At 55.6% G+C, this 17,500-nt stretch overlaps 1 protein-coding gene across 14 annotated transcripts in view; it reads left to right on the top strand.

Annotated features, from left to right (window-relative positions):
* Positions 1-17,500, top strand: part of EBF3 (EBF transcription factor 3) — a 117,383-nt gene that overhangs the window by 87,217 nt on the left and 12,666 nt on the right. The window lies entirely within an intron of this gene.

The following is a 17,500-nucleotide window of genomic DNA, read 5'->3' as shown; positions in this document are numbered from 1 at the left end:
ACGTTTCCGACTTCGGTGGCAAGGCGGGGGATGCCTCTTCCCGATGGGAGCCCGGAGGTGGCCCACTGGGCCTGCACAGGAGGGTTCCCCTTGAGGACAGGCCAAGCCCCCCTGGCCCGAGGGTTGGTTCAGTCGGGGGCGTGGTTTTTGCATCCTCGTCCAAGCTGGTGATGCTGTGGACAGGTGCAGTCCCCACAGGCCACGAGGGCTTGGGTCCCTCCCCTACCTGTGGACCTTTGCCTTCTGGCCCTTGAAGCGAGGTGGTGCGGCTGTCACTAGCTAGTCACCTCCAGCTTCCACTGGGCAGCTGCCTGTGTGCCCGGCCCCCGTGGAGCGGCCCTGCGTGCCCACGGTATCACTCCACGTGGGTGCTCGCGGTGCGGCTGTTCCCTTGCACAAGTTGGGACTCAGAGATCAAGCACAAGTCACGTGCCCGAGGCCACACAGTGCGAACGATGGGCCGCTGAAGGAAGCCAGGTGTCTGCCCCAGGCCCTACGCTGTTTCTAAAAGAGGACCCGTTTTCTGTGAGGGTCTCAGACATGTGTCACCAGAAAGGGTCACCTCTGAAATGGCATGTTTGTTGTCTCAGGGCTGTCGTATACAGTGCTCTGCCCACACAGGTGCTTGGTTGACATGATTCGTCCAGGTGGCTGTTGAGAGACGCCATCAATAAACTCCAAGCGTCTTTGCGTTTTGACTTTTAGTCCTAGCCTGCTGAAAGCTCTAGTGTTGTCAGAGGAGCATTTGTAAGGATGGACAGCACCTGCTGAAACCCCGCGGGGGTGACAGGGATGGGGACTTGTTCTTCCGTATTGTGGCCTCCGTGTGCTTGTGTGGTCAGGGTGGCTGGGGCCGGGTGGGGGTCCGTGCCTGGGCTGTAGGCTGGACCACACGCCATCACCAGCTACGGGATGCCCTGCAGCACATCTGGCCGCCTCCTGGGACATGGGCCTCTCTGTCCACCAGAGAGGTGGGTGTGGAAGGTGCAGACGTCCCTTCCACTTAGGGGTTTGAGGAGGGCGGGGAGGTAACTGCACCTCCCCTTGTAGGAAGTGCTGAGTGGGTGTGAAATGAACTTACACTCCCTACCGCTCCCCACAGGCCCAGCATCACCCCAGGGCTGTGCCTGCCTCGGGTCCTCTCAGAGAGCCATGGCTGTTGTCCCCAGAGGCAGCCAGACTCCCAGCAGCCTGGCGGCCAGCCGTGATCCCTGGGGTCCTTGACGGCAGGAGTTTTCTCCTCTGTCGTCTTCCCCCAAACTCGGCATCCTGTCGGGTGGTCGAGGTGGAAGAAGGGCCACCCCCTCCTGTGGGAGCTGCACGCACTCCCAGGAGCTCAGAACTGCCAAGGAACCCTGGGGAAGTGGGTGCAGCAAGGAAAGCAGTGGGTGGAGGTCTCTGGGGACACTCCCTGGGTCAGGATGCGCTTGGCTTCCTGGGAAGACCCAGAGGCTGGGAAGGGCAGCCCGTCCAGCTTGTGAGGCCCCCAGGTTATGACACGTGGGGCCCCTGGGAAGCCCCCGTGCGGCTCCCACGAGCAAGGTGGCCGTGGGGCCTCCAGCACCTCCGTGGTGGCCCAGCCTCGCGTGTCAGCGGCCGGCGTGCCCGTGCACGCGCCCCACACCCCACGTTGCGCTCACTGTAGGGGCGCCCTTGCCTCCCAGAGACTGGCCTGTGAGCCTCGAGCTGTGGAGGCCCCAAGGCCCACCTCCTCCTTGGCCTCCTCCCTTGGGTTTTGTGGGGTCAGGGGGAACTTAGGGCGCTGTCTTAGCGGTACCTCCTGAGGATGGCTGGGGTGGCTGCCGCCAGGTCCCCAGGTCCTCCAAGGAACCTTCTTACCCTCCCTGGAGCCGTGCTGCGGGGCTCCTGTGTCCGCCACGGGATGGAGCGTCCTGCTCGGGTTAGGGCCCCATGGCCAGGTGTCCGGGTGGCCAGGGTCACTTGCCCCTCCGCGGGAAACGGAGGGGAGTTGGCTGCTCCCCAGCTCCTCATCCTGGTTAGAGGCCACGGCCGGTGCCTTCAGGGGCTCCTTGTCCAGATCCGACCTTTGCATATGCGGGCTTTATTGTGGGGGGTGCGGGTGGGGATGGGTGGGGGTGCGGGTGGAGGTGGGGTGCAGGTGGGGGTCAGCCCCCATTGTAGGAAGAACGTGATGGCAGGAAGGTCCGCTTCAGCATCTTCCCTCCCAGGCCCGTGGAAGGCGGGAAGGGCCGGGTAAGCTTTGGAAATGAGCTCAGGAGAGACTGGAAAGTGAGCAGGGCCACGTGTCCCTGGCCGGTGGGCGTCACGTGTGCAGGGAAGGGTCATCTGTCACGTGCATGGGGCGGGACCATCTATTTTGGCGGTGGCATCATGTGTGCAGGGCGGGGCCATCTGTCACATGTGCAAGAGGGGGTGGGCACCCATCCCTGGCCAGGGGTGTCACGTGTGTGTGGGGGGCACCTGCTCCTAGGGGGCAGGCGCCCACATGCAGTGCTGGAGTGGTGGTGTCGCCAGGGTCAGGGCAGGTGGGCATCGGTGGTCTCTGTGTGCAGGACACTTTCCCTGGCCGAGGCCTCCTCTGGGAGTGCCAAGGGGTGCTCCACCATCCTGCCCACAGAGGTCTCCTCTGTGGGTGCCCGGGGGGTGCTCCCCTGCTCTCCCCACCGAGGCCTCCTCTAGGGGTGCCTGGGGATGCTCCACCGCCCTCCCCGCCGAGGCCTCCTCTGGGGGTGCCTGGGGGGTGCTCCACCGCCCTCCCCACCTAGGTCAGGGGTGGCCTCAGTGAGGGCCAGCGCCCCCCCGCCTCCCCGCTGCCCCGAAGCCGTCTTCACTTTGGCGGCCCATGCCTGCACCCCAAAAGCTAACTGGGCTCCTGGGGCCGCATGTGCGGGGCCCCGCGGCCCGAGGCTTGGGGGGATTTCCTCCAGCAAGAGTTCTTTCTCGGAAGGGCGTTTGAATGAAGCCATTCAGCGAGCTCAGCCTCTCGTAGCGGGAGGCTAATTTACGGCCTCCCCCCACACCCCAATCATTAAGGGAATATACATTTCAAACGCCGTGTAAGGGATACGGGCCGCACACTCTCAGGGAGCAGAGGAAAGGTGGGGTCATAACCTGTCTGACCTGGAAGCTTCTGTCTGATTTGCATGGCCCTGAAATTGATGGGGCCCACGAAGCAATCACTGGGAATTGCACTGCCCCCCGCCCCCCAAACGGAGCCAGCCGCAGGACGCGGGCCTGCAGCCCCTGCAGCGAGGGCGCCGTCCCCTGGGCATCTGGCTCCCATCAGTCCCGGACGCAGCCGGGACACCCTCACGTGGACCCTTCCCGACCAGGCGGCCCGGCCCCGGGATCATGAACCTGGGCGCAGAGGGGGGCCCCGCCCGCAGGGCCAAGAGGCCTCGGTCGTCTGTGAACAGGGATCTGAGAAACACCAGGGTTTTCAGAACCAGACCCGGTGAGTGAAGCCAGAGTGGGTGCAGGCGCTCTGCTGCCCCCGGGACGGGGAGGCCGGCCAAGCCCATCCATCCAGACCCTTCTGCCTGCTGCTTTCAACTACGATAAAGGCACAATTACCTTGGGAGGCAGTGGCAGTTCAGTTGATTAGCACGGTGAATTAAAAGAATGAGTCACAAATGACATGTCCGGCTCTTCCATACTAGTCCTCTGTATTCCCACTGTGCCTCACCCCTGTTGTAAGAAGGTCAAAAATTAGAGAGAGAGAACAATTTTCAAGCGGCTAGCACTTAGGAGCAGAATTAACAATCACTCTGTATGTAATTGCCAGTTAATAGTAAATTGCCTTTTAGACTGTAAAATGCAATATAAACGGGTGGGCACCTAAAATTAAATTAATGAGATATTTGCTGCATTTAAAAGTGAATATAGTGCAAATTAATAACTCGAGTGCAATGCTTGTTTTAATATTTGTCTAATAGTGTATCACTTGCCTGTTTAGTAATAATTAAAATAGTGCTTCCCACCTGAGAAACTCACGGTATGGGCAGATTGGAGAGTTTTCGGGTTTATAACTTCACCGGGAGGAACACATCAAATTGTTAAGAGCAATAAAAGAAATTATTTTTTTAATTAGGATATAGGCATTGCCATGTCACTTGATTAAGACAAATTGGAATCTGTACGCTTCTAATTGGAATTACCTTAGAACGAAAACCGGTCGACAGACACGTTTCCGGGTGTGAGGTGTCCTTGCACAAGCGCGAGTGTCGCTGTTTCCTCAAAGGGTCCATGCGGGAGAACGGTTTCCTGTTACACAAAAGAACCCAAGCTGGTTGGTGACGGCTTACCTTTGAGCATCATCGCACAGGATGCCGGGGTGCAGCCGGCGGCGGGGGCTCTTACCTTTGACCCTCCGGTGCCTGAATGTTTGGCTGACCCACCTCTGTTCTAGAGCGCTCTCTTGCTCGTTTAAAGAAATTATCACAAATTACCGGCAGTCAACACAGTGTCTGCCAACAGCCAAACCCGGTTGGTTACTAAACAAGATGTTGGCAGGTGACGGTCAGCGCGTCCCGGGCGGGTGCAGCCGGAGCGGACTGCTGTGTGTCCGGGCCAGGCTCAGGTCCGCCAGGCATTTACTTGACGGGCACGTAAAAATGGTTATTTTCTTGCACAAAGACGTGCATTCAGTTTCCGGCTCGTGAAATCCTTACTCAGCCATAATTGCTAACATTTTGTGTTCTTTCCGATATGGTATTTACGTGTGTGTGTGTTTTCCCGTAAGTCCGATTGTGCCTTAAACGGGGAACCTGTCGAGGCAGGGTGGCCCCGGGTGGGGGGCGGGGGGACACGACTGTCCTGGCCCCGGGTGGGGGGTGGGGAGACACGACTGTCGCCTCGCCCAGGGCCTACCGCAGCCTCTGGCGGGCTTCCCCCGTGCGCCCCGCCTCCCGTCACCCCCTTGAAAGGCACTCATGGTTCTGAAGTGTCTTAAAGATCTTCTGTGTGCATTCAGAGGTGATTCTGTCGACAGCACGGTGACACACTGTAGAGTCAATAGTGCCCTTCGACCACGGCCGCCACCAACTAGCTGTCCCCCGGCCGGCGCTCTTCAAACAGATCACTTGTATCCGCGGCACAAACGATTCCTAATTGCCCCCCACAAATCATACTATTTTTACCGCGCTTCACTAAGTGCTGGCGCCTTCTCTTCAACGGAAGCCACCACCTGATTATCTCAGTTGCGCATTTTTAACCGCGTGCGTGGGCCTGGCGGGGAAACAGATATTGTTAATTGCGGGCCCTAGAATTTGGGGGCGGCCTCCAGCCGGTTGAGCCGCCTGCCCCGGCCGCTCCCCGTCCCCTCCTCTGCGTGAGCCACGCAGGGTAGCCGTGGCCATCTGCGGTCCCTGGCGGAGAGACCTTGCCTTTCCGTGAGGGCGGCCAGGTGGGGCCCGCATGCCGGGCTCGGCGTGTCGGGGCCTGTCCGGGGTGGGAGAGTGGGACTGGCTGTCCGCGTGGCGCACCGTGGCGGTCATCCTTTGTCCCCGCGCTGGTGGCAAGGGCAGATTTCTGCCCGTTGACTGGGCCGGTGGGTGCACGGGCGGGCTGGCCGTCTCAGGGGTCATTTGCGGGGCTCCCCGGGGCCCCACGGGGAGGGAGGGCGCCCAGGGTGTCCCCTGCTCTGGGCGGTGTGGCGTGAGAGCGGGTGGCTTCGGCTCACCTGCCCGCGCTCCGTGGGCGCTGGCAGTGTGCGCGTTGGGCGGCGTGCCCTCCTCAAGTGGCGCTGGGAGGGCTCCCGGGGTCCCCGCTGTCCCCTTCTCTCCTGTCTCGGAGGAGGGCCAGAGAATGAGACACACCGCTTGTGCTATTGCACAAGTAGACTATTTGTCCTAATCAGTGACACCCATTTACTAGAATTGCTTAAAATGAACTATACCTCATACAGAAATCGCACATTTAGAGACTTCCATTCATCATCTGAAAATTGAGGGCCAGTAAACTTTTCTGCTCCTCCAGTGGGATCATAGGCATGCATCAAAATGTTAAAAATGATTGGTGAGAGGGAGCTGTCACCCATTTATCAAGGAAAAGAACATTATTTGCTAATTTCCCAACCAGGCTGGTGACAGGGTGCTTCGTCTTTGCACCCACGGTGACCAGCATGGCCTTTTTGTTATTAGTACAAGTCAAGCGCTTTTGGGCAGTTGCTAACAAGACACATTTGTCTGTCATCAGAGGGGCTGTGGTGGTTTTCCAACTGGCTGTGACCAAAGTCTGCTCCCGGAGCCCCGATTGGCTGCACTTCCCGGGGCCGCGCTAACCCATGAGGAGAAACCAACTGATAAATCACAAAGTTTCCGTGTCAAGGTGAAGGTATTGACTCTCCAGCACCAAACCTGACAAAATGTAGCGGAGAGGAGACAGCCATTTATCTTCCCCAAAGGACAAAAGGGTCATCCGGGTTTCACTCACTGATTGTCGAGATGTGGACGGGCGGAGGAGGCGGGCCTGGCCCTCTGCGCGCTCAGCCCCCCGCCACGGGCAGGGTCCCCGGGGCCAGCACCCCACCCGCCTGGGGGGGTGGCCCGGGGAGGGGAATCACGGGACCGGATGGGCCCACGAGCAGGGCTGTCATTGCAGTCTCTGGTTGGCGAGGACACCTGCCACACTTGGAAAAACGGCTTGGGAAGGGCCCGGGGGTGGGGAGCCGGGAACGGGGGGCGGTGTGGGGGGGACCATTTAAGAGTGCGGCAAAGTGAGCCTAGTCCACTGAGGTGCAGAACGAAGCAGAGATGCTAAACGTAAAAAATCAAATCCCACAAGCCACGCTGGCGAAAACCGGCAGGTTCAACGATGGAGACCAAGACCCACGTTCCCGTGGAGAGCCTTACGGAGGCGCGCGGTTCTTTCAATGCCCAAGGAAAGGAACGGATCACTCGGGGACCCCGGAAGGATAGAAACGACACCTACACGCTACAATTTTTTTTTTTCTTTCTGGCTGACCACGGTCACGGAGGCCGCAGGCCGCCTCCCGCCAGGCCCGTTCGCCCGGGACGCTGGGCAGGATGCGAAGGGCCCAGGTTGGAAGTTGACAGTGAGTGCGTTTCGCTCCGGTGGGCGGTGCGTCAGGCCGGTGACGCTTCATTTGGGGGAAGGTCAGACCTGTCCATGTACATTTATTTGTTCCATGTCGACACTTGGATCCCAAAAGCTCAGCCTGAGAAAAAGTGCTTCTAAAACAATAATTATCATTCAGATCACTTGGGCCTTTTTTTTTCCATTGTAGAAAATGCAAAAATGAGTAATTCCTATCTTAGGATGGTTTTCCAATAAAAACAAAATGGAAAGCTGTTAGTGATGTGGACTGTTTGCTATGCACCAACCGCCCCCCAAATAAAATAGAAGTTTTCAAATGCTCTTAATGAGCATATGGAATAACCGGGTTCCACAGGGGACCCGAGTGCATGTGGTATGGCACATATGCTCTAGAAGACTCATTACAGAGTGTGTTAAATTTTAAATACAGAAACTCCCATTGAGACAATCGGCCACTGCACATCGCGGTGAGCGTTGCTGTAAATCATCTTTGGAGGAAGTTTCTGTAAGGGGCGGCCTGGCAGTGGGTCCGTCTGACTCTTCTGTGCAGATGTCCCCCCTTCCCTGCCCTCGCGAGGCGAGCTTACCTCGCGTCTCCCACACACGGGGGTCCTCGCGCCTGACCGCTCGCCCGCTCCGAGCATTGAGGCCCCTGGAGGACCCAGGTAGGGCCCCGAGCCCCGTGGACAGTGGACGGTGGGTGGAGGGGCCGGTGGCCTGCAGCCCCACACTCCCAACGCCCATTTTTGTGAATCCGGGCGCCTGGTGCCAGTGGGCAGCCAGCTTTACCCCGAAAATCACTCGGTCCCTGGTTTTGGAGACCAGCTCGTGCTTTTTCTAAAGAGCACGTTCCCCAGTACAGAAACATCCCACGTGAGCTCTCCGGCGCCGTGGTGCTGGGCTGGTGGACCAGCCTCCGGGCCAAGGGGCTGCAGCCACTCCAGCATCCTTGTGGGTACCAGACCTTCACCACGGAGGTGGCACAGATCACGTCCGCACATGCTTGCCATCGGACTACCGGGTGTTCCCAGCCACAGCCTGTAAACTTGCCTTGTGTGCTCGTTGTCAGTTAAAACAGAGGTTTAAATACCATGAAAGCAAAGGTATAGGTGCGTGAGGTGTGGGGGCTGCAGCGTCCCACGGCTCCCTGCCCATGGTCACGGTCTCCACGACAGGGTGCCGGGCCGCGTGGCCCTGCTGGTGAACACCTGTTGGCTTGGAACCCCGCCCCCACATGTCATCCACACACCCCTGCTCCTCACTGCCCAGAACCCTGCAACCACGCACATCGCTTCCGTCGTCTGCCCTCGGGAGATGGGAACGGTGTTAAAGATGAACATAGCATCGGGGGCGTGATGCTGGAGCTTACTGTCAATGTGATTTGGGGTTTACTCATGGTGTCTGGGCACAGGTTTTCCTGAGGCCCACCTGCGCCAGGTACTCCGCTGGGCACTGCAGGTGATTCAGGGGAGAAGGGAAACCATGTGGGTCTTATGGGTGCTTGGGGTGGGGCGGCCCTCGGCAGTGGGTTCCTCACCAGAGGAAAGAGCCAGGTCTTCCTGGCAGCCTCATGCCCGGTTTTGGGCTGCACTTGGCAAATGTGATGCAGAACCCACACTTAGAATCCTGCTGACTCAGAGTCTTATGGGAACAAAACTGGATCTAGAAATTAATAGTCATTAAGGTGCTGAGTTCTACGAGAGATGGAGCAGCTGGGGCACCGTGGGTCTTCTAGGAGGGACAATGATAGGGATGGTGTGGGGTGGCCAGGGAGGCTGCCCCCTGGACGTAGGCAGTAGGATGGGTGTTCCAGGCAGAGGGAGGAGTGTGGACAAAGTGTAAACTCAGCAAGCCTGGGTGGGTGGCAGGCAGGGCTGCAGGGAGGTCCCCTTGAGGCCTTCTGATCCCAGTACACTCTGGGACTTTGGATCCTTTTGTGTGGACCCGAAACTATTCCACATGAGCACAGAACCCAGAGTCCTGTGTTCAGGGACTGTGGGTGGGGGATTCCAGGATTTACATTCATAATCTTGGCGATGCCCTTAAAGGCTCTGCCTTAGAACATTCCTGTACCTAAAGCCAAGAGTTAGAGATGCCTGCGTGGAGATCGATGTTGGGAAGCCAGGTTATGGTCCGTGGGGGGAGGCTGGTCCTCTGTCTCCCGCCTCCCCGCCCAGAGCTGGGGTCAGCCACGTTCCCTCCGGCACGGGCCTCCCTTCTTTAGGCAAACGCCAGAAGCATCTGTATCGTGAGACGACATTCAGGCCGTGGAAGGTATTGCCCGCGGTACAGGGGTAGCTGGTGTGAATGTTCTCATCAGGTTAGAGACCTGGCCTTCATTTAAATCTAGTTTTTTGTTCAGGTATCGTTCACGGAGCATAAAATCCACCCAAGCGTGCCCCCGAGTGGGTTTCAGTAGATGCACTAAGGTGCGTGAGGTGCGCGAGCGTTGTGAACTCACACCAGAAGGAACGGGGCGGGCGTTAGCAGCCACCCCCCTGCCCTCCCCCTGCACCCCTGCTCCCAGGACCCACTTCCACGGAGATGGACTCGCACAGCCTGTGCGCCCTGGCGACTGGCATCTTGCCCTCGGGATCTGGTTCCGGAGGTCACGGGCACGGTCGCAGGCCTCCCAGCCTCGTTCCTTTGCGTGGCTGAACCCTAGTCCGTCATACGAGAGACCTCAGCTCGTTCACCCGTTCCTCGGCCCCCGGACGCTTGGGCCTCACGGATAACGCCGCCGTGAGGACTCGTGAACACGTTTCCGTGTGCACAGACGAGAACGTTACGTTCGCTTTGGCTGCTCGAAATCAAAAACGTCGGTGGGCCCCTTCTGCGCTGGTCCAGTATCTTCGAGAAGCCCCGCCGCCGCTCCTCGCGTGTCTGTGCACCTCTGTGCACCTTGCGCGGAGTGGGGCGGGCGCGGCGACACGGGGGACAGCCCGGCCCGCCCTTCGAGGAGGTGGATGGACCCCCGAGCGAGCGAGGGGACGGGCTGGGGCCGTGCGCCCCGGGGACTGGCTGGCTTCGGGAGCGCGGGGGGCGTCTCCAGAGCGGCACACCCCCGGCTCGGGAGGGAGCATTACCTGCAGGGCGCATCAGCTTACGTCTGTACGGAGATTTCCCGCTGGTTTAAAGTGTGCAAATCCATTGCCGGGACAGTTCTCCGCAGAGCTTTCTGTTGCCTGTTCAGGTTTCAGGACCCTTCCCTGGAAAACCGTCTCTGGGAGGGTGAGCAGCTCTAGGACACTTGATTTTTCTTTCTCAAGGCGAGGATGACAGATCGTGCGAGACCTTCCGTCCACCGAGGCCGAGGTTTACTGGCCGGCCTCTCCCTGGCCCTGCTCGCGGGCTCTGTGTGCTGGCGGGAGCCGCCCTGTGCTAGAACAGCCCTGGCGAGGGGAGGCGAGGCTCCTGGGGTGGCCAGTGCCCCCGCCCCGGCACGGGGAGCCCGTCCCCGGGGACAGAGAGCCACCCGAGAAGTGAGAGCAGCTGACGGGCCACGTGACTTCGTTTCCCTTAGCGGGCAGGTGTAGTTCCGACGTGACTATAAAAGCCGCCATCCGATGTATTCTTTGAGGTATGTAAACAGAATTGTTTGAATGCAATCCAGTAGTTGTCAGCAAGGGTATTATTTTGGTAACAAGGAAGATGAGCTGTCCCCTTTTCTGCATTTGGTGTCACATCACAATGCCGCCATCCGCTGCCAGGCGGTGGTGAATGGAAGCGGGTCCCTGTGCACAGGCCGGGTTGGGCTGTCTGTGTGAATACCGGAACAATATTCCCCATACGAATGACGAGGCACCTGACTTCCAATTAGAAGTCAAGTGTGGCGCTTTTCCCATCCTCAGAAGTCTCGGTTATGGAAAATACCCTCCCGCCAGCGGGTCGGAGGGGCTCCTGGGGTAGCGGCCGTGGACCCAGAGGCTGACCGAGGCCGGGTCCGAGCTGCCCCTGCTGGCGTCGGGGGCCCCGGGGCCGGGACGCCGGGAAAGCCAAGTCACTTTGGTGAGGGCACCCTGGGGTTAGCCACCCGGTGTCCTCCAAGGGTGGGCCTAAGTCTTCCCGTGGCCGGGCCGGGGCCTCTCTGCTGAGTGATGCACACCTGCCACGGCCTTTGTGTTTCCCATGCATGCCACAATGCCTGGCTCACCCTGCCGAGTTCTGTGATTGAAATTCATTGCCAAATTTATTGAGAAATTAATGAGAAAAGCTGCAAAGTATTGACTTTGAGAGGAAAACACAACTCATCTTGAATGAGGAGGAAAATGCAGCAATAATTTAGCCAGTATTGATTTGGCCCTGTCCATGTATTGATCTTCATTTTACAATATTAATTTGCACCTGCAATCGGCTGCAAAGGGAACCGATTTCATTTCGTGGCCGCGTTAATGTGCAAAGCATTAGGTGCTCTTAAGAAGTGGGGGTATTACACGTCCTGTCGGGAAGGCAGATTTTTTTTTTCCTATTTTTGCTTGTTACTGAAATAGACTAAAAATTAATTTTTTTGTCGGACAAAATATGAAAGCAAAAACCCATCTAAACCGTGGCCCTCCTCTCTGCTGCACGGGCCGCTTTTCATCCACACGCGGAGCCGTCAGCCGCCTGAAACTCCAGGCACCTCTCATCATCATCCCGGATCAGTTCAAAGTTCATGAAATTTCTATGAGCATTGATCTCGCCCCATTGATTTTTTTTTGCAGCAGATCTTTGAAATTTTAATTTCCCGAGCATCTGAATTTCTTATAGATGAAATGCGCTCGGAGGAGACAGTTGATGATGAAGTGGAGGACTTAGCGTCATTTTAAAGCCTAAAAAAGGGAGAGAAAACAGGCCTTTGCAGACCTTGCCCGGTGTTTTGGAGGTGGAGTGATGGCCGCGCGGGGGGAGGTGGGGGTGGGCGCGCAGGGTACTGGACGGGAGCTAAGTACCAGAGCTAAGTACCAGTTTTGTCCTCAGCGGCCACACATTTTTAATGCAACTTTTTATACAGTCATTTTTGAAAGAAAAGCTATCTGGAGAAACAGCAGGACAGAGAAACATTCTTCACTGTGCGATCATTTGCTCACAGCAGTGTTTATCACCTGGTCAAGTTCACCTAGTTACTTATCAGTGGGACATTTAATAACCTCAAGGTGATATAATTGCTATTGGCATTTTTCCCCCTTGGATTCAGCTGGTTAATGTGTAAACTACTTGTCAGCAAATAGCACTTTGTCACTGAAATCACTAACACCCTCTAGAGGGATGTCTTTGTATTGAGCAATTTAATTTTACTTTATTTAATTTTTACACATTACAACCTGTGTTCATTCAGGCACACTGAAGGCTTGCAGTCTGTCGGGGCAGGGTCTGGGTATCCTGTTAGTAAAATATACTATATCTTACTTAACCATCCCCATTGCCTTAATTGAAGCGCACTCTTGTCCCTCGGAAAAGGAACTGCAGATGTTCTTATTATGTAGTTATGTTGCTAATGTGAAAAACTGCCTCATTATGAGGATCTGTTTGTAGCTAGAAAATGACTGCATTATGACAAATGCATGATTGGGAAGTTACAGGAAGATGATCATTATTGAGAATGAAACTGGAACTCATTTAATAGCTCCAACCAGCAGCTGGAATGAAGCAAATGAATGTCTTCCTGTTTTTATTGTCGCAGGCAGGTTTTTCAGGCAGGAGGAACATTTGTGCTAAACCTAAAACTTCTTGTACCTTTCTTTGCTCGCCGGGTTTCCGTCGAAACAATAGAGAGGCGATGCGGAAAGCGGCTCGTTTCCTACCTGGGAGCCCCCCCCTCCACTGCTCCCCGCCGCCCTGTGCGGTTAATGCCACTATTGAAAACCAGGTGGCCGGGAGAGCAATCGGTTAGGGGTACGTGGGGTCCCGGCGCCGCGCGGGCTGGGCCAGCCCCTGGGTCTCCCTGGCAGGGGCGGGCAGGAGGGGCCCCCGCAAGCAAGCCTGGCCTCCCGCCCCTCCTGCTGCTGCGGTGAGGTCCCCGCGAGCCGGGCCAGGGGTGGGGGCAGACGGTGGGGACAGGACCCCAGCGCCCTGGGCCAGCAGCCCCCCTGCAGCGGCCGCAGCTCCTCTGCCACCCCACCTCCATCCCCACTCCAACCCAGGGGTGGCCTCTGCTCGTGGCTCCTGCTCCCCGGGCTCCCTCGGGGGCAGGTTTCCCCACCGCCGAGCCCCAGGCATGGACATAGTAGCTGCTTAATAAATGCCAGGCGAGCGGCCCGGACTTCAGACCGTTTGGCGCTATTCCTTCCTGGCGTTGCCCTTTCTAGAGGAGCGCTCGCTGGCCCCAAACGTAACGTGTTTCCAGCCTGAGATTTCGCTCGTGCGCTGCCGGCCCGGAGGCCCCGAGCGCGGCCCCTGCCTCGGCTGCGTTGGGTTTGTACCTGGCACGACTTGCCGTTGGAGTCCACTAAAAGAATCCTGTACATTTTGGGGGTCTCAGGGCAGGGCCGGCCGACGAGGCCAGGCCCCCGGAAGGACAACTGAAGCTGCGGCTGTCACGAGGAGGAGCGTGGCGGCCACTCCGGCCGGCGGTAGCTCCTAATTGCGGCGGCCGGTCGGGCCGCGGGTGCAGCTGCCGCTCTGAGCCGGCCGCCACTCTCCGCTGCCACATTAGCTCCAGCGATCCCAACTTGAACTGACATCACAGACCGTTAAAATTTTATCAATTGCGCGATGATTAATCCCCCAGTACACGGGCACGACTTAAATATTTAGAATGCTGCTTCTGTTATGACTTTAATGCATGTAAAGTAACGAGATTAACTCCAGTACACTCAAATAGATTTAAATATGTATCCGTCCCGAGCTGTAGGCGATTCCGGCGTGCAGGAATCACGGGCTCTCTGCGGCCGTGTCAGGCTCTATTTGTATGACCCGCGCTGGATGCTGGCCTGCATATGATAGCCGGATATCTGGCTTTTCACAGGCTGCCTGATTGCTTGCCCCATTTGGCATGGAATGTGATTCCTGGCCATTCTAGCTTCTGATTCATTCAGGTTTTATTGCTGTGTAATTTTCTTATTCTAAAATAAAAGCTCTCCAACAAAAATTACTATGCATTAGGCCGCGGTAGCCTACTCAAATGGATATTAATACAGTTTATCTCTAAAAGGACGAATAATGTATTTGAAACAGATAAAAGGCCCTCCACTAAATGAGGAATGTTAATATCTTATGGCACGGTTAATAAAGAGATATTTCACAAGGGAGATTTGTTTTATGACTTTTGATACAACAGCCTTATAATCTGACATATCTTAAATGATATAATTTTGCGCATACATCCATCTCTTTTATACGCAGCAGCCCCATCTTAGCGAGATTTGAATTCGGGACAAATGACGGGCGCTAATTACTTTGGGGGGAGGCGCCGGATTCTAGAACTCAGCTTCTCGGACGCAGAGACGCGGAAATCCGCGCAGTGAAGTTGGAAGCTTATAACGCGTTTTTTGAGAAATGTCTTGTTTACCCCCCACCCCCATTCAGCAGAAAATAACATTTGTTTTTGTTGTGTTTAAGGCAGAGTTTAAATTAATTTAACCCAGTGACACATGTTCAGAGACTAAGCAAGCTGCTAAATAATTCCTTGGAATAAATTGCTCAGGAACCAAGTACGTTAATTTACGGCTCTCCTGATGCTGACAGATGTGAGGGCGGTAGGAGGACCTCCAAATATTAACATAAAACAAATTCGCTTTATTCTTTTTCATATTTCTTCTTCATCCCCGCCTTGAGCTCACCCAAGGCTCCCTCTCTAATTATCCGCGAGGTCAGTAAGCAAAATTGGGAAGAAGCTGGGAGATCAATACAAATTATTCCTCAGCAAACCAGTGGTGACAGTTTGAATTGCAGCATATGTTTACCCAAAATCAGGCAATTTATCTTAATATCAGCAAAGTAATGCAGTGCAGGTGAAAGGTCAGGCAATCTCTCCCCCTCATAATTACCCAGTTCTAAAACAGGAAAGTGGTATTGATTGGCCTGGCTCGGTGCTCTGTGACTGGACGTGCCGGAGCCTTGCCCTGGCTCGGCTGGGCCCTCGCCTTGTAAACTCGGCACGCCGAGGATTTATTAGATGTGTGCGCGGGGCCGGGCGCTTTCTCCTCCAGTCGCAGAATTTGCCGGCCAAGTCCACGCGGCTGCGGGGTTCCCGGCGGTTCGGCCCTGGGCAGGCGGCCGGCTGGCCCGGCGGAGGGCCGCTGCTGGGAACCCCACCCGGGGTGATCAAACGCCTCTCGGAACCGGGAAGGCCTGCACTTCTGCCCTGGTCCAAAGGCAGGGGCCCTTTTTTTTTTTTCCCCCCTTTCCCCCTGGTTCTTCCAACGTAAATTTCTCGGGTGTCCAGGAGCTGAGCGCCCCACCCCCGCCCCACCCCCAGGATGCAATTTTGGGCTGCGCCCGCAGCGCCCACCCCTGCCCTTCGCGGTGTCTGGCATGGCGGGGACCCCAGTGGCCCTTTGCCCATCCTCCCCCGAGTGCCCGGCGGAGCGGCGATCTCGTTCTTGGCGCTGCACTTGAGATGTGAGCGCTCTCTGGGCCGAGGTAGCAGGTGAAAGGTACCCTCCTCTTTGCACTGCTTTAAAATATTTTCAATCCTAGAAGAATATCAATTCAACTGCAACATTGGAAAATGTCTCTCCCAGAACGAGAGTGTATGGTTATTACAAGTCATAAAGCTTCTGAAAGCTTGCATTAAAGCGTCCATCACCTGTCAGGGCCATTTGCATGAAATCAATAGTGGCCGCCCATCTATCTTTTCTGATCACCTTTCATCAGGCCGATTCATTAAGTCAAACAGTCATGGTGATTAGCTGGGAGAGAGGAGAAACCCTGACACGTTCGCAATGCACAGTGGGCCACCCTTTTTGTTCCCTAATCAAGAAATGTAATACTTTATCTAATCCTTTTTGGACCAAGTCGCTGGGTGAGGCCCATCCGCCCGGCTGCCCGCACCGCACTTTTGCCTGACACCCTTGTCCCGGCCCGGGCCGAGACATGACAAATTGTCTCCCAAGTCAACGCTGACAGCTTCTGATGATTAATGGTTTGATTATGAAGTGGTTTTACACATATAGAATTTACATCACAGAGAGTTAGAAATTTTGCCGTGTCACATACGCCGAGGCATTTTGAAGAGCTTTACTATTTGCAAAGAAAAAAGAGGGCAAAATCGCAGCAAAAGCCATGTCATGTAAAATCAATACGTCGGATCAATGCTTTATTAACAAGAAAATGTCTTACTTCACATTCCTGTGCGGACCTTTGTCTCCGGGATGTATGATGGAATGTCAGATCATATTGTGGCCCTCAACTTACGGGCGCGTTATTGAGTGTACGTGCGAGTCTTCCGGCCCCGCCGCGTCCCAGGCCCGCCGTGGGTGTTGACACCGGCGCTCGAGGAAAATGGTGACCAATTATTTCGGAGAGCACTTTCAGAGGCAGCCTCTAACCTCGTTCCTCGAAGCCGGCGCCTTTGTGTTCCCGTGCTCTGCAGACCTGCTGAGTTGGGTGGTGTTAATCATCAAATTACATGCTGACTAATGAGTGATGGCCCAAATTGTGGGCTGCGTAATGAATAGATGGCGGCAGGTCCTATTAGTCTCAGAAAACCCCCTGATTTATGTCGCGCCGTGCACCGTGGCGTTACTCCACGGAAAACGATATCTACATCAAGAAGTAATGTACTCTAATAAGTATTTTCATCTTAACTCACGTCCCCGGGCCTCCGGGCTCAGTTTTTGTTGGAGTCAGGCAGAGCCATAATAAAGCCCAATGGCTCCTTATAAAGCTTGTTAAACACAGAGTGTGCAGTCGGACGGAGTCCCGGCCGTGATTCATGCACTGTACACAGCGCGTGTGCCGCTGATTTATGGCCGCGCACAGTTCATAGTCAAAATTACAATTTGAGGGATAAAAAGATTAATTACTATTTGTGGCCGGCAATTTCGTGAGGCTGGTGGAATGATAGTGCTCTACATCAGTTTGTAGTCAGCCATTCACAGATTATTAAAGCTTTGCAAGAATAAGTGCTCCTCCTGCCTGGTTTGTGCTCAGGCAATATGCTAGACAGAAAAGGACCACAGGGATAAATCTGAAGCTAGCAATAGCTGGACATATGTCATAATTGCCAGTTTCCCATAAATCCCTGGCCGGTGTGGAAGGCACCGCGTGATGTAGACAGTGATCATGACAGTGGTGATTGCTATATATGGCCCCAAGACTTGCAACTTTCCGACTGCACTACCATTTTTACAATATATTGAGTAACCCTTTGACTCTCTTCCAGTCTAATTATAGATTAGAAATAATCATTGCGTTTATGTGCAAAAGAAAGGGGGGAAAGCCATTCCTTGAGACAGAGCTAGCATTCGGGGGTGCGTGCCTCCGAGAGCGTCAGAAGAGGAGAGTCACACATTTATTTGTAAGCGTGCAATAAACGAGT

Source organism: Canis lupus, chromosome 28 (assembly GCF_011100685.1).
Source record: "Canis lupus familiaris isolate Mischka breed German Shepherd chromosome 28, alternate assembly UU_Cfam_GSD_1.0, whole genome shotgun sequence".
In the NCBI taxonomy this organism is placed as follows: Eukaryota; Metazoa; Chordata; class Mammalia; order Carnivora; family Canidae; genus Canis; species Canis lupus.
This window is presented reverse-complemented; position numbering and strand designations above follow the sequence as displayed.